Source organism: Mesoplodon mirus (assembly GCF_964341445.2).
Source record: "Mesoplodon mirus genome assembly, chromosome: 7".
NCBI classification, from domain to species: domain Eukaryota; kingdom Metazoa; phylum Chordata; class Mammalia; order Artiodactyla; family Ziphiidae; genus Mesoplodon; species Mesoplodon mirus.
Genome location: NC_138983.1, coordinates 86,050,246 through 86,074,165, shown reverse-complemented (window position 1 = coordinate 86,074,165; position 23,920 = coordinate 86,050,246). Strand labels below are relative to the sequence as shown.

The following is a 23,920-nucleotide window of genomic DNA, read 5'->3' as shown; positions in this document are numbered from 1 at the left end:
ACCAACTCAAATGCCACATTATTCAACTCCTTTCCCTTGCTGGTTGGATTGGGTTCAGGAAACAGGGAGTAATTTTAATGTCCTCTTTAGTAAACCTACACCCTATTTATGAACTAAGAGGAAGTAGTTTTGGTTTCTATTTTCTGATATCTTGAGCCTTTCGTATGGTTGCATCTCTCCAACTATACAGCTTGCAGAATTAGTATTATGACTAGAGATGCAGAAAAGTTTTGATGCCTAAAAATGTCTTCTCATCTACTAACTGATGGTTGGCACTCAACTCTCATCCCTTTATCTCGGAATCTCATCCCTTTAGCTTAAATCTTTTTTTCCCATTAAAATTCAAATACTGGTTGTGCTTTAAGATCGTAGTCATTTCTACCTCAGCCTGAATGATCCAAAAGCAAGTTTTGATGATGTGCAAGAGGGAAGAGAACTTGAGGGCAGAAGTGTTCTGCAGAGGGTATCAGGGAATAGAGAAGACAGAGCAATAAATAGACTCACAGGGGAAACTCAGAAAGTGGAGCTTGATGAAACAAGCAAACATCACGGTTTTGCTAAGGTCTATTCTAATTAGTTGTTATTCGTGTGTAAAAGTTTGCCTAAAAAGCAGAACCTATGAGTGATTTGTGCCCCTGCATATTACGGATGTATAATATAATTCAAACAGTGCAAGGAACACACAGATTACCACATGGCCTCAGCCATGCTCCATTTTGTAGTCTGCCCACTTTGAGCATCAGAAAATGGATTGTAGAAATCTGGTTCATCTTATTTTAAACTTCTCATTCCCCAAATTTGAAATAGTATTTATTTAAAAACTAGGCTCTTTATAAAGATCACAAAAACACTATAAAGTATTCATTGAAAAGAACCTAACATTTACTACTGTAGTACATTATGTACAATTTATTGACTGTTTCTACTGAATATACATTTATGTATTACATAATCTAACATTTATATTAAGTATAACTATAATATGATTCTTGTGTCAAACTTGACAAAGCTGGTGAAATCCTTTGCTACAAAAATATGTCTCTGCCTTCTATTTTTGTTTCAGTATTAGTTTCCACATTTGCCAGCAAGATACTTTTCATCCTACTAAACTAATAGGCCACTTAGTCGAATACTGGATAAAATACAAATTGCAGAGAATTCTCCATTTTTGTTTATAATTTTAAAAATTTCAACTAAAAGTGCAAAGCTTTTATCAATTTCTGTAGCTTGCTCTCTTCCTAAACCTACTTGCTTCTTCCATCAATATTTAAGTTTCTGGTTTTAAATAACTGTGACTCTCCTTTAATGTGTTCTCTGTTAAAGGCTTTCTCTCCCTTTAGAATTGTTAGTAGGAGAAGTGGTATTTTTGTGGGAGGAAAACTGCATCTTCTCTACTACTCAGCTGTCAGGACTATAGAGCTACATCCTCAGTTGTATAATCAAAAACCTGGCCTGGCATCAACTAGTGAGATTAAAAACCACTTTTTCAAATTCCTTGCAATTAAAATATTTACATCAACTTCTCTTGGTTTTAACAATAGAATATAGAACCCAGTGTGGGTGTGGCTCATGATTCTGCTTCTCTGACTCATGATCTTAGACTTCTTGCTTCCAACTTCCTAATGAATGTGCCCTTTAGCAATTGCTGGGGGCCAGGTTTGTTTACTGCTACTCCTTTCCAACAGTTCAAGGCCATGAGGCATCTCTTGAATGTATTTCTTTGCTACAAAGTATTTCTCTCCCCTGCCCTCACCCCACTCTCAGGTTCTGTTGCTTATTTAAGATTTGCATCTGTAAAAAGTCCTTTGGGTTTGTTTCCTTGGTGGACTGGCTGCCTTCCAAGATTTTGTTGTTAATATCGTCTGACATTTTAAAGATGACCTTTCGGTGTTGTTATAAAACTTCTCAAGGAAAGGAAAACAGAAGTGCTCATCTAACCCTCTTCTAAAGACTATGCAAAAAAGCCAGTTGTTTTAAAACATTATGGCTGGTGATATAAATGCCTGCAGCATATTATATCTACACATGCATGTTTTTAACTTCCAGAAACTAAAAATCACCTCTGCAACATGCAATCAGCCGTGAAGAAAGAAAGAAACAAACAAAAACCCAGTATTGAAAATTTTCTGCCTGATACTTGAATGTACTGGCGAACAAGCCTGCTACTTCTAGTATTTACATAAAGACAGTAGTCAAATAACCAATGCAGTCAAACAAACAATTCTTCTGTGAGAAAAAAGAATGATGCTACTTAGAGTTGATGGACATGAACTTTAGGAATTTTAGAGCTGAAAATAATCTTGGAGGCCTCCTTTTAGAGATGAGGAATATGAGGTCTATGGTGGTTAAGTGAATTGTCCAAGCCAGAGATGGGACTAGGGTCAAAGTTGAGGTCTTCTGCCAGGATGTTGAGCTTACTCTTTGAACTTGCTGGGTGTTTACATATTGCATCAACAGAGCCCAAATGTACTGGATTTTCTTCCATTTACTAATAGAAGGAAGTTAGTGCCTTTACAGGTATTGTTGTATAAAATCAGCCCATTCAGCCAAAAATTAGTCAATCTAGGAGTCCCAAAGAGACAATGCTTTGCAGGCTTTTTCTTTTCTTTTCTTTTCTTTTTTTTTCCACTGGAAATGGGAATTAGATAGATAATGCATGTTTGTGTGTATGTATGTATACATATATATATATATACACTTATATCTTGTTCAAATTTAAAAGAATACAATTTTTATAGTCTACTTATGTATGACATAAAAATAGAACATCGTTAATCAAATACATTTGCAGTATTTATTTTTGTAAGTAACTTCCTTTCTTTATATATCTATACAGTTTTAAAGATAATGGGACGACACAGAAATATTCATTTTCAAGCTAACACTGATAAATAATGTTTTGTAAGTGCCCTAAATTATGTAAAGACTAAAAGTTCCATTGTTCTGTCTATTCTATGGAAAGTGGTTGATGTTTAGCTATGAAATAATGTATCAATCTCAGGAAACAATTCTTAGGTTAAAAAACTCATTTTCCCTATGATGTCGTTTCACAAAGATTTAATTCAAAGAATTTGCCTTTGTAAGATCTCCATCACTTTTCACCATTGTTCTCATGCATGTTCCTGTTAAGAGTGCCTGATTCTGTTGCTAAGCAACCTTGCAGTCTTGTTGGGTCATGATGGTGAACTAATAATTATTTAAAATGTGTCTGCTTGGATAGGGTCTTTTAAAGAATATCGTGATACTTTTGTGTAAGAGGCTGGGTAAGAGGGTTCTTCATTTCAACTTACAGTTCTACAGGAATATAAGTGATAGAATGATGTTTTCCAGAAGAGTTGGAAGAATGCCAAGAGTACACTAAAAAGCACTAGGTCTTACTTCCTCCCGGTATGCTTTTTTTCTAGAAAAGGGTAAAAGTCAGTCAGATGACAAGTCAAGAAATTTAGCAAAGGATTTCAAAGAAATAAGAGGAACATCAATATTCCTTTTATTGACTAGATTAAATTATTGTTTTTCCTTCTCATCCCAAATTCTTAAGAAAAATTGTCAAGCCATATTATGTTGAAAAATAAGTCCCATGTAAGCGAGACATGGGTATTTGAATTTTATCAGGCTTCCAGATAAAACTAAATTGTTGATTAAATCCTCTCCATCCTGCTTGCTCTTGTCCCAGACATCCCTCTCCAGTTCAGGAATATCCTCCTTTAAATAGCTTATTTAACCATACGGGACTGATGCCAGTAGCCTTAATATTTTCTGTACGGTATACTGGGATATATAAGGGGACTACCATCATATCTCTAGCATGTAGTGAGAGTTGGTAAATAGCATTCCCAGTGTATATCTGGAAAAACAAAAAGGTTGTTCCTTTAAACAATCTTTTTTGGTGATAAAGCAGAGAATCAAAGGTATTTCATTACTAAAGAATCAGAGAATGTCCTAACTCTAAGAGAAGAGCACTTCTAATGTCATCTCAATATCCATCCAATCCAGAAGCAGAGCTGATGGTGCCACCAAGAGACAGAGTCTCCTTGTGGTGACAACACCTTCAAAAGTTTTGGAAGGTACCCCCAAACATCACCCGTTTTCTTTACACCCTTGCTTGTCTCTAGTATTTAAAGATACATCTGATACTTATTGATTCTATTTATATTTTGAGGGTGATCCCTTCTTAGGGATATCATCTCATATGCAAAGTTAAAAGTATTGATCATTTTTCTCTCCTAAACTTAAACTATTATAATTTATGTTTAAGGCAGCCACATTTAATAGCTTTATGACTTGGGGCCATAAAGGTGAGTGTTTCAATCTTGGTTCACTGTTCTGTAGGTGGTATATGGCCACTCCAGGAATCAGTTTTCTTACTTATAAAATAGGGTTTGCAGTGCTTTCTTCACAGATAAACGATTCAATTTGATATGCTAACATAGTGTCTACCATATAGTGTACATTAAATGTGAGCCCTCTTTCCTATCTCCACTGGGTGTGGCCAACTTCTAGTTTTCTAGGATTTACTGGAAAATTTCATACCTTCTAGGAATATATGGCTTCTGATCATATTCCCTTACCATCTTCATTTTACTAAACTAAAGGCTCTTAATTTTTTTGTAATTCCCACATTCTTATTTCCTATCTCAGTTACTTTTCTGTTAATTTTATAGAATTCAGTTTATTTTAGCAGGCATTAATTGAGGTAAGGGGAATTACAGTAGGTCCTATGGTTACAAATGTAAACAGGATCCCTGTTCTCAGGTACCTTACAGTCTAGTGTCAAGAGTAGTAAACAGACAAAAAATTGCAATTTGACCCGATAAATTCTGTGATATTGGTAAGCCTGTGACAACACAAGTGAAAGACCTAAATCAGATTAGGGAGGATGGGAAATTAAAGGTAAAGGAGCTGGTCGTACTTGTAGGCTTTTCTCTAGAGTTGGCAAACATCTGTACCTGTGTTCAAGGTTTAGATTGACCAAGACAGCCTTAACATTCCTTTCAGCTTAATAAAACTTTAGACAGGTTTCTTCCTGACTTATAGGCCCTTGACCTCCCCTTATTTAGAACGTTTACTCTAAAAAACATGCAAATTCTTTTTTCACCCCTTTGACACGTAAATCTTCTTCTAGTAATCTTGCCAGATTTACAACCCAGGAATGTCTTTCTCACGGACATGGGAGCCATTTTTCGAAATGTAATCATCAAGAAAGATAGCACCGCATTCTCTGTGGGAGGGCAAGAGTCTAACTTCAATAAGTGCTGATTAGCAAACACAGATGGCCTAATCACATTAACCAGTCTCCTCCTAATGTCCTCCAGTACCAGTCCACTAGCTCACTCCAGAATTGATAAACTGTCCCACCTTTTGTTTCAGCAGAGTTTAGTCCAATCTCTCTCTCCAACTGCAATCGTTTGCAATCAACTTTCCCTTGCCTGTTTAAGTCTGTCCTTGGACAGGATGCATCCAGGTTGTGTACAAGGGGAAAAAACGGATTTTTGCCCAATAATCTACTCACTGATGCCTGGCACTTGGTCAACTTTTGTAATTGCTGATTAAAATAAGTCCATCATGTCAATGTCTAGGGGGAAATGTTTTCAATGGCTCTAAACACTTTGAGCAGTGATAAATGAAATCTCTGAGTTCACCATCTTCTAACTGGAACTAGAATTAGTTTTCCAAAAATATATTTCTTTACACTTATGCACAAAATGAGTCTCTGCCTCAAAGAGACTCTGAGCAGGCTCAAGTATCCACTCGTCCTAATAGCTTTATACTCATTCTTTTGGTACTTCAATTATCTCAAGTGTTCAGAATCATGAATAAACTTGGGAGCAATTCGTGAGGATGTTAATCAAGTATAAATTACTCAACAAGGGCTCCCCTTATTATACTCTCCATGAAGCTCTCTAGAGGATCAGCTCAGGTACTGGCCTCAGGCACAGTCTAGATTGAGAGAGGATTTCAAATAATTGATGGTTTTAGCCAAAATTTTGAATTCTAAAAATGGATGGAAATTTGGAAATTCTAAATCAATCATAGCAAATTACAAATTATCATCAAGAAAGACTGCATAATAAAAATTTCTAAAGGTTACTGTAGAAATTAAGCTTAAATTCAAATTTAATTCTAAGGTAAATAAAAATATGTATTCCATTTTCTTTTTTCATTATAAAATTTATAAAACCAGAATTTTCCTTCTAATGTGCACATTTGGTGTACTTGCTTTTTATTTCCAAAAAAAGTTTCCCTAACTTAAGGACATATACAACATATGGTATCTTAGAATTAAGGAAATATGGGAGAATGATTTTGATTACCTCCTCATGCTACATGAAAATTCATTACTTCAAACTTTCTTGAACAGTTTTTTTAAAAGATGCCAGTTACCTAACTCATACAAACACCCATATACATATGTACATCTTTCTTGTTGGGGAACAGACTTATATTAGTGTAAATAAGTGGTCATTAAAGTTAATGTGTTCCTTTTATATAGTTATAATTTAAGATATAGTAGAAATTCGTTTGAATATGATATATACCTTTTAAAAATATATTAGAGACTTATAGAACCACCTCACAGTGACTATATTTGTCCATTATGAGGTTTAGAATATACTTTACTACTTAAATGAGTTGAGTATGATATTTTATCATTATACCTTTGCTTTTATCATATATTGTGGATGTAGAGTCTTTGGTCAGAAACATACCCTCTATATTATAAAAACATCATTATAGAAAAATGTAGTATTCTTTTAATATATAATTTAACATGAAACTAGGACAGATTTTCAGCAAAAGAAGGGAGCTGCATATAGTTGGCTTTTACTGGCAGGCCTCTTTCTGCCCAGTAATTACCCAGTCTTTACATACATGTTACAGTTAGTTCAGTGCTTTTAAGGAAATCCAGCTTTCTTTGCTCTCTGATCTTTTCTTCTCACAAAATACTTAGCAAACACATAGCTATTAGCTCCATAGGAATTGGTTGTATACATCAGTATTTTTCACAAGCCCACTTAACCAAGGTACCAAGTAATTTGACTAGAATCCAAACCAAATCAGTTGAAGAGCTAAGTGTGCAAAAAATCCTGTAACACACTAGATTCCAATGAGCCACAGTTTTATTAACACTGCATCACTTAGCAAACTCAGATGGGGTCTTTGGGTCTTTATGTTGAGTTTCTTTAACTGGCAAATGCTTAAGAGCACACTTTATTTATTGATTGATTGATTTATTAAAGAATCATCTTTTTTTAAAATTTATTTATTTTTGGCTGTGTTGGATCTTCATTGCTTGCTGCACGTGCACTTTCTCTAGTTGCGGGGAGTGGGGGCTACTCTTCGTTGTGGTGCGCGGGCTTCTCATTGCGGTGCCTCTCTTGTTGCAGAGCACGGGCTCTAGGCACGTGGGCATCAGTAGTTGTGGTGCATGGGTTTAGTTGCTCCACGGCATGTGGGATCCTCCCGGACCAGGGCTCGAACCTGTGTCCCCTGCATTGACAGGCGGATTCTTAACCACTGCGCCACCAGGGAAGTCCCTAAGAGCCCACTTTAAATGCAGTTACACAATGACATCATGATAAGAAATGCTATAGGAATATAGGCATAGAAAAAAAAATTATCATCACTCACATATGCCCTGAGCATTTTCTGCTGGAGAATCTGAACTTCATAATGAGGGTACTAATATATTACCTGCTTCTGATAGTAAGTTCTTATCACTTGAGAAATATCATTAAACGTTATATCTCTGCAGCTTAATCCTTCTTAACCTGAAATATACCTTTAGAAATAATATTTTAACAGTTTGAGAAAATTCAGCTATTACATAGCTATTTACCTAAATATTTACGTGAGATAATTATGAAAGCATTCTATTAATAATTTTTTGAAGACATTGTAATAACAATTTAGTCTTAGAATTTTAGAAAAAAAAATAAACCAATAAAGGTACTTCTTCTGGTTCAAACTGTACAAATGAAAATTCTGAAGCTAAGTAAATTGGGCAAAGTATGTTGCTGTTTCATAAGTTAATGAAAGTAAATTTATTTATTAAATTTTTATTTATTTATATTTTCATGGGTTTATAACACATAAGGTTCATGTGTATAATATTATATTTTGACATTTATATAAACTACAGTGTGCTCACCACCAAAAGGTTGTCAACTGTCATCATATTGTTGACCCCCTTTACCCATCTTGCCCTCCCTCCACCCCCTTCTCCTCTGCTAACCACTACTCTGTTCTCTGTATCTACTTGTTTCAGTTTGGTTTCTTCATTCATTTTGTTTTGTTTGTTTCTATATGCCACATATGAGTTAAATCATATGGTATTGGTCTTTCTCCATCTGGTTTATTTCACTTAACGTAATACCCACAAGGTCCATCCATGTTGTCCCAAATGCCAAGATTTCATCTTTTTATGGCTATTATTCCATTGTAAGTCTGTGTGTATCTTCTTTATCCATTCATCCATCAGTGGACACTTAGGTTGTCTCCATATCTTGTCTATTCTAAATAATGCTGTGATGAACACAGGGGTGCATATATCTTTTCAGATTAGTGTTTTTGTATTCCTTGGATAAACACCCACAAGCGGAATAGCTACATCACATGATAGTTCTATTCTTAATTTTTTGAGGAATCTCCATGTGATTTACCATAGTGGCTGCACTAATTTACATTCCCACCAAAAGTGCACAAGGGTTCCCTTTTCTTCACTTCCTCTCCAGCACTTATTTCTTGTCTTTTTGATAATAGCCATTCTAATGGGTGTGAAGTGATATCTCCCTGTGGTTTTGATTTACATTTCCCTGATAATTAGTGATGTTGAACATTTTTTACATGCTTGTTGGCCATCTATATACCTTCTTTGGAAAAATATCTATTCAGTTTCTCTGCTCATTTTTTAATTGGATTGTTAGCTTTTTTGTTGTTGAGTTCCATGAATTCTTTATCTATTTTGGATATTAGATACATGATTTGCAAATATCTTCTCCCATTTGGTAGGTTTTCATTTTGTTGATGTTTCCTTTGTTGTACAGAAGCTTTTTAGTTTGATAATAGTCCCATTTGTTTAGTTATGCTTTTGTCTCCTTGCCTGAGGAGGCCTATGCAGAAAGATATTGCTAAAACCAAAGTCAAAGTGAATACTGCCTATGTTTTCTTCTAGGAGTTTTATTGTTTCAGATCTTACATTGGAGTCTCTAATCCATTTTGAGTTGATATCTATGTATGGTATAAGATAGTGGTCTAGTCTCATTCTTTTGCACCTGGCTATCCAGAAAAACTAAATTTAGATGCTCTCCATCCTTTCATCAAATTTTAAACCCATTCAGATTAATCTGCAAAACTTTATCAAGAGGTTTGAAGGTAGAGAACTTTTTACTGTCTAGCTGATTTTTAAGAGTGATTAGGGCAGATTTAGATATCAAATTACTGCAAAAAACGTTCTGGCTAGTCCATGTCAGTCACTTTCCTAAATTTCAAGGTTATTGATTGCTCAACTTATCTTATGACTTTAAATTTAAAAGCCTGAAATTAGCAACAAGTTTTCATAGGATTCAAAGCAGTAGGGGTTTTACAGAATGATTCTATTAAATTAATCTTTTCCTCATTTGAAACATACATGATTAAGATACATATTAATTTATTCAGAAAAGTCATACATTTTTTCAATGGAAAAACTCTTCCCTTCCCTTCTGATTCAAAACTTCAGCATGAGTGAGGATTAGTTGGATGGCTAACGAGACAGTAATCTCCTCAAACATCTTTTAACCCACTTGTACATTCTACATGAAGCAGCAGCTCAGTAACTGTTGAATGAACGAGTGGACAGATCCCACTTACCCAGAAGACAGAATTCTTCTTTAAGAATCTGAGGTTTAATTTTGTGATCAAATGTTTAGAAATGGAAATCGAACTCAAAGTTCCACTTGACTTATAACGTGACTTCTGTTCTCAGCAGATGGTTAAAAAGGTTAGTTCTACCAGTGACTTCAGAAAACATACAAAAGGTGTTAGCAGAACCATGATATTTACGGTACATATTTGATTGTTTCAAGAACTGAGCGAACAGGTAGTACTTGTAAGGGCAATCAGGTGCCAGTTTCAATGGTCAGGCCTGAACCGCAGGGGTTTCCCACTCCGCCCGCTGCTTGTGAATTCTGGCTTCACTCATTATGCCTCCTGATGCTGCCACACAGCTCCTTACTTTGAGGTCACAGGTGATCTGACTATGCTTTTTTGTTTGTTTGTTTCTCTAACGTTACACAGAAAGCTAGAGTCAAAAATGTGTGTGTAGTCTGAGAATGATACTTTGCATATATTGCTATTTATGATAAGCCCAGACTTACATGTTTACCTCGAACTGGAAAAAAATTGCTAACTAGAATATCCCCCGTAAAAGTAATTACTGACAATGTCTTCCTCCTTAACCACATGGACCTATATCAAGGCTGCTTATCTGTGCAAGATACCAAAGTTGTTCCCACAGGACTATGCTATCAGAAGCAGATTTTCTGCCAGTGGGCTGGGCCAGCTTTTGCAAACTACAGGAAACCTGGGTTCATAAAATAACCTACGGGACACTCCTGGTCTCAACTCAAACAGAATGGGCTTAATACATAAATCCTTGCAGGAAGTTTGGACACTGAAATGATCTCTCACTGAGGATGGCGATTCAGCTTAACAAATGAGGCAATGAGACTGATGGAATACGCCCTTTCCAAGGAAGAAGTTACAATGATTTCCGTTGATACTATCAGTATTTCCACAGTCCTGTTTCCAGGAGGTTATATATAGTATCACAGAAGAACCCTGAGAACAGATAATCAAGCCTTCATTATAAAGAATCAGAGAAATATATTAAATGTCTCTTAACAAGGAGAATTGAACTTTTTTACTTATAATAACCATTATTATCATTATAGAATTATTATATTGTTCTTAATATTTTATTATTAAGTAAATATTATCTGCATGGAAGGCAGATTGGCATCACATACGTGTTACGGCACTGAAAACTAATCAATACACACACACAAAATAATGTGCTAAGGCTACACTAGGGAGTCTCACTTCTGATCTCAAGGTTATGCCAGTTTATCCCAAGTTCTCAACAAAACTCTTTATCAAACTTATTGTATCTTATCCCTCACTGTATCAGAACTGTTTCAAAAGGGATCTTGTTAGTCATTTTCCTTAAAAAAAAAAAAAAAAGAGAAATCCAAGTCATGCCTTTTCTATGAAATCTTTGGAGGTTGCTATGACAATGTTATTTGTAGCTCAGCCCACAATTCATATTCTTCAGCTTTTACCCAAAGTAACCTGGTTCTGCTTGCTAGGTATCATCTTCTAAGTCTCCAAGAGATATTGCCAAAGTTTTCTCCAGAGACTGGGATTGGAAAAATGACGGCATTATTAAATGCTGCACTTTACAAAAATCATTTCTATTTTGAACACCCTAACATAGTTATCTTCATTTTGATTAATCCTTTTTTTTAAACAAGGATGTACATTTTTACATGGTTGCAATTACAGCAAACACAGGGTTTTGTGTTATTCCTTCACTATTTCCAATAACGAAAGCATTTTTCATATATTACAATTGGGGGATTATTTTAATGTTAAAGAATATATGATATTTAATGGATACAATCTATATTTAATTTAATCAGATTCCTATTACTAGCCATTTGTCTTCATTTTTTCCTTATTACAGATAGATTCACAAATAACATTATTATGAATATTTTTTTCCTCTACAGAATTGTTTCTTTGAATGAGACAGGGGTTATGGTTGTTTGGCTTGTATCGACAGTATTTATAAAAGTGTAAATCTGAATGTGTTTAGGTGAGGCAAGTACAGTAACCCGTATTCCTATTGCCTTCCCCCCCCAGGCCAACATGGCACATTTAGATTACTTGCTTGACCCTGAAAGCATGTGAATTTTTGACTCCTGGATTACTGGGTCAAAGGCGTAAGTATCTTTATGCCTTTCAATAACAATGATCATTTAACTCTTCTAAACCAGTTATACATGTATTTCAATGTCACCAACTTTCATTTATTTGAGTACTTTCCAAACCTTAGGTGCTGTATACGCATTGGGGACACAATGATGAAGACAATGAACAGGGAGTTACAATGCAGTCTGAATTAATAGAACTTAGAATAGGGTACTAAGGGAACCCATAAGAGGGGCAGAAACAAGTCTTCTCCAAATCGGGTCATTACATGGGGAAGTGGTGGCAAGTAGAAGAACGGAGGAAGGAGAGAACTCCAGGCAAAGAGAGCACCACGTGCAATGGCCTGGAAAACATAAGGCAAGCATATTTTAAGTATTATGAGAATGTAGAGGGTGAGGTTAGTGTTGAAAGACATGGATATATATGAAAAGGCATATATATATATGATTTTGTAACGTAGTCATCATTAGGTATCATTTAATAATTTTTTTGTCAAATTTATTAACTATACAAACATGTTATACATGGAAAGTAGATTTAATATGCATCACATCTAAGAAAATCCAATTCCTGACATAATCAGCAGAATGAAAAGTGACAGAGATTAGAAAACTCCCCAGCACTTGAGAGAAGAGAGGTTTGTGCAGTTTGATGGCAGCACAGGCCCATGTGTAGGAGAAGGGGAGGTGATGGAACAGCAGGGATAGGTTAGAACAGTTGGAGTGCCTGGAGGGCCAGGCCAAGGAGTTCACTTTGTATTAACTCAATGGTCAATGAAATTATATAGCAATTTTAGAGGAAACAAAATTATAATTAAAACTGTAGAGGAAACACTCATTCCTTTCACTAAAGCAAATTCAGAACATCCTGGTGTCAGCACTGGAAAACAATCTCCAGGTAATTGAAGCAGGAAAACCACATCCATTTAGGCGTTCTCTCATTTTCATTATGATTGCTACCACCATAGCAGCCTCTAGGCTTCCATTCTAACACTTTTGTCCAGGTATGGAGCAATCAAAAACATCTCGCTTTGTTTCACTTTAGTACAAATGATATAGAAAAGACATCAAAAGAATTTATTAAGTGATAAGAGAGAATAACTGGGAAACAGAGTGTGTATGAAATATATAAACAGTCTAGTTTACAAAGAACTACTTTATTCTTTAGAGAACATTGTTAGCCCATAGTCCATGTTATTCTACATTGGACACCAAGTATCTCTTAAACCTATGAAATAATATGTAAGACATTATGTGCATTTATATAGTCTTTGTATAAAGGATGTCATGGAAGAGGACCTCTACCAATAGATAGAAAAGAAATTCTTGCAATTGTCTGTTATGCAAGCCAAAAGCAGATGGGGTAATTTGCCAGAAATAATACTATAAGGGATATAAGTAATTTGGTCCAAGTACACCGCTCTCTGGGTTGCATTATTCAAGAATAAATTTTAGAACGTCTGGAAGCAGAGGTCTTACCCAGTGTTCGAGACATATGAGGTCTCTGAGAATTTCTCTGAAATCACACTGAACATCTTGTGTACATGTATGTGTGTGTGTATATCTCCTGGGAAGTCTTTAAAAGGCTCATAAGCTCTTTTATGGCACTTCTTCATTTCACTTCTGTGCTGGGCCTCCCCATTTATGAAAGCAGAAGTTTCCGCCTCGGAGACTTTGGGCACAAGTCAGCAGGTGGTGACAGCTTTCTCTTCCAACACTGCATCTTTTAAGCATTCTTAAGAAAGCAAGCAGCCATCAGTTATGAACATCATTCAGGTGACGTTCTGTATGTATGAACGGCATTTGAGATTAAAAGACGGGGAAGAGATGGGAAGTGAGTAGACATGAGACTATTATAGGGCTCAGGAGGAAAGTGGCAGAATCTAATTACGATGGGATGAGTGGGAATACAGAAATGAGGATGGGCAGAGGATGCACATCTTGGTATTTGGTATATGCCGCAGGGTTTTTTTCACCAAGTTGTCATTCTGTGTTTGGAAAACAAAATTGGGGGAAAAATGAAATCAAAGAGTAAGTCAGTGCTTGGCATATAATAGGAATGTAATAAATTTTGGAAAGACTCACACTACCATGGTGAAACTTTTAGTATTAAACATATATTTAGTATTAAATATATATTCATTTGCAGAACAGACAGTAGTTGGACTTTTATATTAGTAATGTTTACAATACTTCAACTTCTGGTCATCTTATACAAGTTCAGTAGACCACTGATCGTTGTTGCAGTAGAGTTCTGAAAGTTTAATTTTGAGACGTGAATGAGAAATGAGGTCATGGCATAGATGCAGACAGGCAATGAAACTATAAAATTGGTAAGCTTGGTCTATGAGAACCTATATGAGCAAAGAAGCTGAAAAAGAATAGATATATGTATATGTATAACTGAATCACTTTGCTGTATACCTAAAACTAACACACTGTAAATCAACTATACTTCAATAAAATTAATTTATTTTAATTAATTAATTAAAATTAAAAAATGGTAAGCTTGGTGAACTGTAGTTGACCTCGTTCAGGAAAGTAGAAGTGGGCACTGGTTCTGAGGATACAGGAGTGGTTTGCATAGAGAGAGGGCCAACTTTACTTCCTAACAGTAAGTTAAAATTAGGGGAATGCAGAGATCATAGAATAATAATCAGAAAGTGGCAGACATGTAAGAAGCAGGCTGGCTCTTCTTATATTAGAGAAAGAGAAAGCTAAATTTGTGGTGGAGATGGTAGGGCAATCATTTGAAACAATCCAGATTTCAACTGAAGTGAAGAGGTCAGAAAATATTAAGGATAAATAAAGCTTAGTTTATTCATTAGGAACATGGCAGTTAGAGTTAGTAAAAACCAGTCTCAAAATGATAATTCTCTAATTTGATAACTCTGAACTAATCAGAAAAAATATGAACTATAGTGCACATTAAGTCAATGTTGAGGAAAACGATGTATTTATTTGAGTACAATTCAGTTGTTATTTTACAATGCTTTAACAAAAGTACACGTTAAATACATCGAATTTTATATATACTGTAAGTATACTTTTTAGCATAGAAAATTACAAAATTATCTAATCTCTTAAAAGAAAATAGCATTATCCTTCTCACAAAGTTCTGAAATTAAAGAAAACAATTATGAAGATATAAACTATTCACTGAAGTTTCTGAAATAATCAGAAAGCTTGAATCAAAGAGAGATTACATTTAAGGAGGATGTGTTATTGTTTAATTCAGTGGTTAAAGAAATAGAAAAATTAAATGGGAGCACTTTTCTGTTAAACTTTCCCCTCTGGAGGCTGGTATAAATAAGGGAGCTAGTATGGACCCTCCATTTCCCTTGAACAGGTGTTAACTTCTTCCTAGAGGGTTTAACTTCATGGTTAAGAGCATGGCCTCTGGGCTCAAATCTTTTGTGCCTGAATCCTAGACATGTCACTTGTTAAGTTTGCAACTTTTGGCAAGTTTCTAACTTTCTCTAAGTCTCAGTATTTAACTGTGTAATGTGGATAATATTTGTGAGGGTTAAATGCCACTGACAAATGGTAATTGGTATACATTTAAGCGCTCAATAAATTTGTCTATCAGGAGGAGTTTGGACATAGAGGGAGATGGTAGATAGATTCTGAAGGGAAATGTGAGAATTCGTTTAGAATGAACAGTTTCGAGGAAGATAACAACTGAAACGGGGGTCCTCCTTCCCATTCAGCTGCTAGAAAAAGAGGTGTGTTTAACAGGACAGAGAAAACAGGTTGAAAACTGGTGGCCCTGTGGGCACTGGAGTAGGGGAAACAGGTTAGAAGTGTTTCACACACAGACTGAAGAAGCTAAATACTACACATCCAGCAGAGCTGTGGATATCTATTTCAGTATGTCTGTGGGTCTATCTGTACAATGTTTCTCTTGAAAAGTCAGCAAGCGCTGTGAAGACAGAGCTCCAATCCTCTCTGACACTTGTTTAGGGGAGGGTCAGCAGCAGAGAAATCTCAGAGTGGAAGACAACCTACAAATACCTGCAGGGACATACATGACTACTTGCCACTTTCCTCCTGGCATCAGAGCTCTCAAAGTAGTTTATCCCCTTTCATTGCCTTATTCATTCCCTTCATGCATCTTCCACAATCAGGCTTCTGTTTCACATTTTTTACTTCATTTTCCTCTGTAATGTTGTCATTGCAAAAATGAAGTGAACTTGCCTCTATCCTCCTCCTTCTTGTCCTCAATAAACTATGAACTGGTAAATATATATCTTCTCTTTCTCTTATCGAGAAATCCACCCTTTAGGGCGTGAAATCCTACAATGTGTAAGACAAAATTGTTCTCTTATACTTAACTGTGTATATATAAACCTTCACATTCATTATATACATTTATTATATTCAGTTGTTATTCATAATATATTTATTATATTCATATATATATATAATGAATGTGAATATCAACTTTATCCCCTTAAATTTAAGCCCTCCAGGTAATAAATATTTTTGTCTTTATGAGCTACATAGGTCTGTAACACATATTCTTTCTTTTTTTCCTTTTTTCTTTTTCTTTTCTTACAACCTTTTCAAAATGTAATAACCATTCTTAGCTCAAGAAGAGATTTCACCTTTAGGCCATAGTTTGCTTACTGATGCTTTAAAATAAATAACTCTGAATTTGAGAAAAATACAACAAAACTCAATAATCAGTTATTCATGTTGGCTATGGTCCACTTTAATGCAAGTGAGCGACAACAAGTACTACGGTGAGAATATGCTTATCAGTTCCCAACACATCTGAGGAGTGAAGGTAAGTTGTGTGAAAGGAAAATAGAAATGGAGTCATTACTGGTAGGGAGAGCTCTCTCACATGGAGCCTCTGAGGAAGCCACTGAGGAAGTGTGACTTAGGCACATCTCAGCCGAGATGGAATCTGAACTTTGACTACCTATTGCTTTGACACAGGCATCCAGAGCATCTGTCCACGTTCCAGAAACTCAAGATACTTACCGGACTCTTACCCTAAAATAACTTGTGACAGAGAATCCCTTAAGGACAAATATTTCCTTTCCTGCGTCACAGTCAATCATAATCCCTGACAGACAGCTTTAACAACCTTGTACCTTTTATCTTTATAAGTCCCTGACTCTTTCTCTTCCACAGAGCATCTCTGGGTTTTACCTGAATCTGTGTCTCCAGGATTGCAATTATCAAGACCCCAAATAAAACTTTGTTCTCTGCAGCCTCCATACTGATTATTGTTCGACAGTTGGGCCCCATAGAGCCCAACTACACATGCCCCATAGAGCATGTGTAGGTTAATGTGTGCACCTGCATGGGGATGCACAACAGCTGTTTTTTATAGGATGATCAAGGTCTCCCTGATGTGGTGACATCTGACCAGAGACTTGAAGGTAGTCGTATCCTATCTATTATCATAACCTCTAGTATCATATTCTATTTATATGTGTATGGATTACTTTTCTAGAACATTTCCAGAAGATGAAATCGTAAATGCAAGGGCCTTTGGATGGGAGAACGTTGAGTGTTGAAAGTACAAACTAAGAGGCTGGTGTTCCTGGTGTGGCAAGAGTGAGAAGAGCAGTGGATAAACTGGAGAGCCGGTGGTGGCGAAGGGGGTGCAGAAAAGATAGGGCTTTTTAGAGTCTCTTTAAGTACTTGTTCCCTTGTGGCTCCCCACCTCTTAGACAGAATCAAGGAAATGTCTAGGCCCAGGCAGTGGAGAATAGGCATTTGGTAGTTTTTGCTGAAGAGTTAAGCTTAAAAGCCTAAAATCTTTATGGACAGAGAGAAATTTTGCTAAATTTCTTCTTTACTACATCAGAGTAATAGATGGATAAATCCAAAGAATTTTCCACAAAGGAAAAGCACCATCAGGATTTGCATAGTTTTTGTTTTGTCTTGTTTTTTAACAAGAGGGAAGGGAAATTACCATTACTATTTTGAATCTGAGAAAGACTGGGGTAAAGAGAGGTTAAATGGCTCATTCACGGCAAACCTGGGCTTAAGAGTAGGACAGTCAAGAGTATTCTACATGATGCCCTCGGCCAATCACTTACTCAGAGGAAGGCCAATTATTATTTTTTTAATTAAATTAAATTAATTTATTTATACAGCAAGTTCTTATTAGTTATCTATTTTCTACATATTAGTGTATACATGTCAATCCCAATCTCCCAATTCATCCCACCACCACCACCCTTGCCCCGCTTTCCCCCCGTGGTGTTCATACGTTTTTTCTCTACATCTATGTCTCTATTTCTGCCTTGCAAACCGGTTCATCTGTACCATTTTTCTAGATTCTACATATATGTGTTAATTTACGATATTTGTTTTTCTCTTTCTGACTTACTTCACTCTGTATGACAGTCTCTAGGTCCATCCACATCTCTACAAATGACCCAAGTTCATTCCATTTTATATATGTACTATGTCTTTTTTATCCATTCGTCTGTCAGTGGGCATTTAGGTTGCTTCCATGACCTGGCTATTGTAAATAGTGCTGCAATGAACATTGGGGTGCACGTGTCTTTTTGAATTATGGTTTTCTCTGGGTATGTGCCAGCAGTAGTGGGATTGCTGGGTCATATGGTAGTTCTATTTTTAGTTTTTTAAGGAACCTCCATACTGTTCTCCATAGTGGTTGTATCAATTTACATTCCCACCAACAGTGCAAGAGGATTCCCTTTTCTCCACACCCTCTCCAGCATTTGTTGCTTGTAGATTTTCTGATGATGCCCATTCTAATTGGTGTGACTTTCAATACGCTTCCCTGGGGCAGTAGTGATTATCTTCCCAATAGCTTGGGCAGCTTGGTGAAGAAGATCAGAGGCTGACTTCAGCTTTTCATAGCTCTCCATCTTTCTACTTCCTAAATTCCCATTCCTTTTACTTGAGCAGTGGTTCATCAAATATGTAACAGCAGCAGAAGTTTCTCCTAGAAACTTGTTAGAAATGCAAAGTCCCAGCTGAGGCTCCGGAAATCATTGTTTTGACAAGCCTTCTGATTCTCACTAAAGCTTGAGACCCCTTGCTCTCCTTCTGATCTGAGAGAGAGGGAGAGGGGGAAAGAGAGAGAAAGCCCAGGAAAGAATGCTGGAAAGTAAATTCAGAGAGCTTTTTATAGGGGGTTTTTACTGTGGTAACTCACAAATGGTTGAAAAAACCCCACAAATTGAAACATGTAGCTACTTTAAGCACTCTTTAGCAGAAATCAATCTTATTCCCGATCTATTACTTAATAGGTCATTTCCTCATAGGGATGACTAACAGCAATTCATCAGAAAATGCTTTTTATATTTAAATAACACTTTCTGTTCCAAGATGTCAAAATGTTTGACAAGTGGGCAAAATGCAGCTCACTAATATTCTCAACCCCATGGTAGTAAATAACCCACATCTACCATCACTGCTGTTTACTGGTGATTGCTTGTCTGGGAAAGTTGAAGCGCCTTTGCTATCTCTGTAGAAAGTCAATCACTAAAGGAGAAAACCTCCTTCATCTTGGTTCCCATAGGAAACCAAATTGATAAATTACTCACTGACTTCTATTATTGCATCTCAAGGATAGTTAACAATGCTCATCAAGGAAAAATCCCTAAGAACACTCTTGCCCTATCTCTGATTAAACCTGATTTGGGAAAATCATCTGGCTCAATCTACACTGAATTACAATATGAATGCTACTTAATTCCCTATTACTTCTGATTACACAGGATCAATGCCACTTGAAGAGAAAGAAGCAAAGGTTCACTACATTGGGGTCTCCTTGACAGCCAAGCCTGTGCCTTAGTCATTTTGACTCCCTAGTGACCAGCCTGGTATGTGGAATAGTATATGCGATCAGTAATTATTTCTTGAATGTATGATGTAGGAATGAGTCAAGATATTTTTAGAGTTGGAGTCATGGATCAAGAGGAGAAAACGTGGTTTAAAAGAAACTACTACAGGACTTCCCTGGTGGCACAGTGGTTGAGAGTCCGCCTGTCGATGAAGGGGACGCGGGTTCGTGCCCCGGTACGGGAGGATCCCACGTGCCGCCGAGTGGCTGGGCCCGTGAGCCATGGCCGCTGGGCCTGCGCGTCCGGAGCCTGTGCTCCGCAACGGGAGGGGCCACAACAGTGAGAGGCTCGCGTACCGCAAAAAAACCCACAAAAAACAAAAAAACTACTACATTCTCAGAAGCCGGTGCTGCAATGAATGCTAATAACAACTTGACAATGTCCTCTGTCATTGCAAATGATGTGATACCAACATCTACTAATCAATCAAAAAAAAGACTTTCAGAATTCAAAATTGGATAGGATTTTGAGCTGGGGATTCCTCGCACCCACCTTTTCTTAGGATAAAACTTCGAACCGTAGTGTCAACAGATAATATGCCAGTTTTCCACTTAAAATTGGAAAATTTAATCTAATTTCGGAGGCATGAAATAAAAACTGATGGGCAAATATTAGAATTTCCATCAATGAAAAAGCTTAATTTCTAAAATGCTGAAGGTTAGTTTATCAAAATACTGAAATTGCCTCATATCACAAGTCAAAGCACCCTCTCTTTACTAAATAAGGAGCTATAAAGTTGCACAATTACTGTCCATTTTTTTACTTGGTTTGAAAAAAAGTTGCTTGTTTTAAATAAAACAAAGTTCAACTGAAGTGACTATAATATCATCAGTCTTGTAAAACTCCTTGTGTTAGATTTCTTCTATCCCCAAGATGCCAACCATGAATATTAAACTGACTCTTGATTTTTGCGTATGATTTCTGTACATCTTTCCTACTGGAATTTTCATGTTAAGTACCCTTGCTTAGAGTGTGGATTGTAACCACTCTGTTTAACACTCTATCACCAGTACCTAGAACAGTGCCTGCCACATAAGAAACACTTCATAAAATTTCTAAATTATCTTGATTAAAATCCATACTCATCCTAGCTTTAAGCACCTGAAGACAGAAATAGGTTCCAACTGCATAAGAACACGTGAATAATCCAGAGAAAATGTTAACTGTAAGTACAAATTATCTGTTGATTAAAATACAGAACATGTCTGAGATTTGGAATTACTTCCTAATAACCCTGAGTCAGAGCTGTGGTAAAGGCTTACTGGGGGCATGTTACCATTTTCTGAGTACACACTCAGAAAAGGAAGAAGTGGATGAGAGAGCATGCAAGATTTTCCAGGCTCAAAATGGAACTTGACTCATCTGCATGGAACCATCCGGCGAAACACAGAAGAGCTCACTCTTCTGCTGGATTAAGCTCACCCTGGTGGAACGGAATGGAACAGAAACGAGACTGAGGTCTAGGTTTTGAGGATCTTCACACCACTTACCTGCTTTCACAGGACCAGGCAACGGACAAGAAGAAATGTGGAACTGTTGCTGTGTACCTCTAAACAAATACAGTCACCCTATGTAATAGAATGTGTCCTAAATCTGACCAATTAGAATAATTCCTCCATTCTTGGTGGAGTAGCTCTGATAGAAATGGACAGAGCTGGGCTCGGGGTGGGAAGGGGGTGGTTTCCTTCTGTTACAAGCTCTAAACTTTCTTCAATTTTCCTATGATTTAAGCCTAACTAAAATGTATGGACTTTTGAAAAAGAGTAGGTACTAAAATTAAATAAGCTGAGAGTGTTGAGGGTGAAAAAAATGATAACAAATTTAAGAAAATGTAGAATTATTACTATGAGAATTACCAGAACTGTGTTTGTTCCAAATATGAGCCTGCTGTAGCATTTTAATTAGGAATAGAATTAAACAGAAATTCACTTGCTGTCACCATCTGATAATATTACCAGAGACTTCCCTTAAGGAAATTTAAAATTATTTATTCTATGTAAATCTCTACAAGTCCTTAATTTCAACCTTATTATAAGAAATAACACACAGTATCAACAAGCTGGCAGAATTTTGACAATTCTCCTGCCTCCCTCCATTCCGCCTGCTTTTCCTCTTTCCCTCCCTCCCTTTCCCTCCTCTTCCCTCACTCCCTTTCTTTCCACAAAGCAAGGAAATGGGTATATAGCAAATAGTAGGGATCACACGCTTTCATCACAGGGCTTGGGAATGTGGACTCTCACAAAAACAGACTTGATTTTAAATACTGTATCTGTGCCTTACTAGCTGTGTGACCATGAATAATTTAATCATTCTGTGCCTCAGTTTGTCTGGCTGTAAAATAGGTGCAAACAGTACCTACCTCTTAGGATTGTTGTGAGGGGGGATTCCCACTGGTTTTAAAATAGTATTTAGCACAGAGGAAGCATAATAATTATTATTTTTCACTTCTCTGAATATATAAAACATTTAGTATTGGGATTCATAGTCTCAAAATCTAACACTCACTGATGTGAACATCTGATTAGCTAAATGGAGAAAAACATTGTTATAGTAATTATTTCTTTAGTTTCTCTTTTGTTTTTTTAACTGAAAACCAGAATCACAATTTCTTGTTATTATCTGTTATCAATGAACAGTATAAGACTATAATATTACTTTTGACAAGGCACTGAATATTCGAAATGAAGAAAACTAAGAAATAGTAGTAAATAAAACTTTTCTTGTGCTAATCCCAAGTGAAAGATGAAATTAATGATGATATATATGTGGAAACTCTGGAGAAGTCATATAGAAAGAACCTCAAGTACTTGAGGCACACTTGAAATTCAAATGATACTAAATGACTAATTCTTAAATCAAGAACCCTTCACTAAAATTAAAAACACAAATGCTTTCTTTTTCTTGATTTCTTGTAGGAAGTGAAAGAGTACTCGGTAGGTGTCAGACTATTTTAAAAAGCAGGTTATAGAGATGATATTTCAGGAGTGTAAAAATACTAAGGCGGATCTCATAAATGATTGGTATATTATTTAATTCAGGTTAGCATCAGAATTGTCAATGTTTGTTTATTAAGCAATGCAATCCTTTAGGGAGGAAGCATGGTTCTTTGGAGAAGTTGATAGACACAAGATACACAAACTGGAATATGGTGAAAAAACAGACAGTAAAGATTTTTTTAAATTAAACCTAGGAATTATTTAACATGGCCATTTCTTTGGGTTGAAGAAAGAAATTCATATAGATTTTCCTGGTTCAGGCTCCAGTGAGGTCTATAGGCAAATTTGCAACTAGAGCAAGATTCAGACCTATTTCCATTTTTGTGCTTACGTCTTAAATATGTCCAGTTCCTAGAGCATAGAGGAAAGCACTAGATTGGCCATGGCATGAAACAGGTTAGAATTCTGGCCCTGCCACTTAATAACTGTGTACGGCTTAAATGGGCAATTTGCTAAACTTCATGAATTTCAATTCCCACCCTCCAACCCCCACCCTGGGCAAAATGAGTATAATCCTTTTTCTACCGACTCTAGAGAGTTAGGATGGTCTGAGGAGAAAATGTACATAAAAGTGCTTTGAAAATTATTTAATGCTTTAAAAATATTATTTATCATTATTATTTCAAGATGAGGGAAAACTCCCCCTCCGCTAATATATTCAGTTTTTTATGGCCAGCTAGATCTTCCAGAAAGCTACATAAAAACTGAACATTTTAACAATACTCGGCAATGTTTAGATGTTAAAAAAAAATTATCCAAACTGGCACATTTCTTCTTAAACAGTTCTAAAAGTAACACATACATAGTGCAATGAATTTGGAAATACAGAATGAGAACGGGAGGAAGTAAAGGTCACCCTGACTCTCTTATTTCTGGAGTTAACCATTGATAAATAATTTTTAAATTTTCTTTGGGTCTTTTTGCTCTATGTGCGTGATATTCAAAACCAAGTTGTGAATATGCTGTATTTATTATTTAACATTCTTCTCTTCTCACTTGACATTTTACAAAAAACAATTTTAATTTGTTAGTTTCTGTATTGTTTCCGATTCTAAGCATCATAAAATACTTAATAGTGAAGGTTACCTATGAGCTATTATGTAAAAAAAAGTTC

The 23,920-nt window shown here is 36.2% G+C and overlaps 1 long non-coding RNA gene across 2 annotated transcripts in view; it reads right to left on the bottom strand.

The window, feature by feature from the left end:
* The window catches only part of LOC309807707, a 60,736-nt gene extending 46,423 nt beyond the window's left edge, over positions 1 to 14,313 (bottom strand). For both annotated transcript variants that reach the window (XR_014294646.1, XR_014294647.1), the window contains exon 1: positions 14,158 to 14,313. This is a non-coding gene — a long non-coding RNA (uncharacterized lncRNA). The remainder of the gene's footprint in view (positions 1 to 14,157) is intronic.
* Positions 14,314 to 23,920: the final 9,607 nt, after the last annotated feature.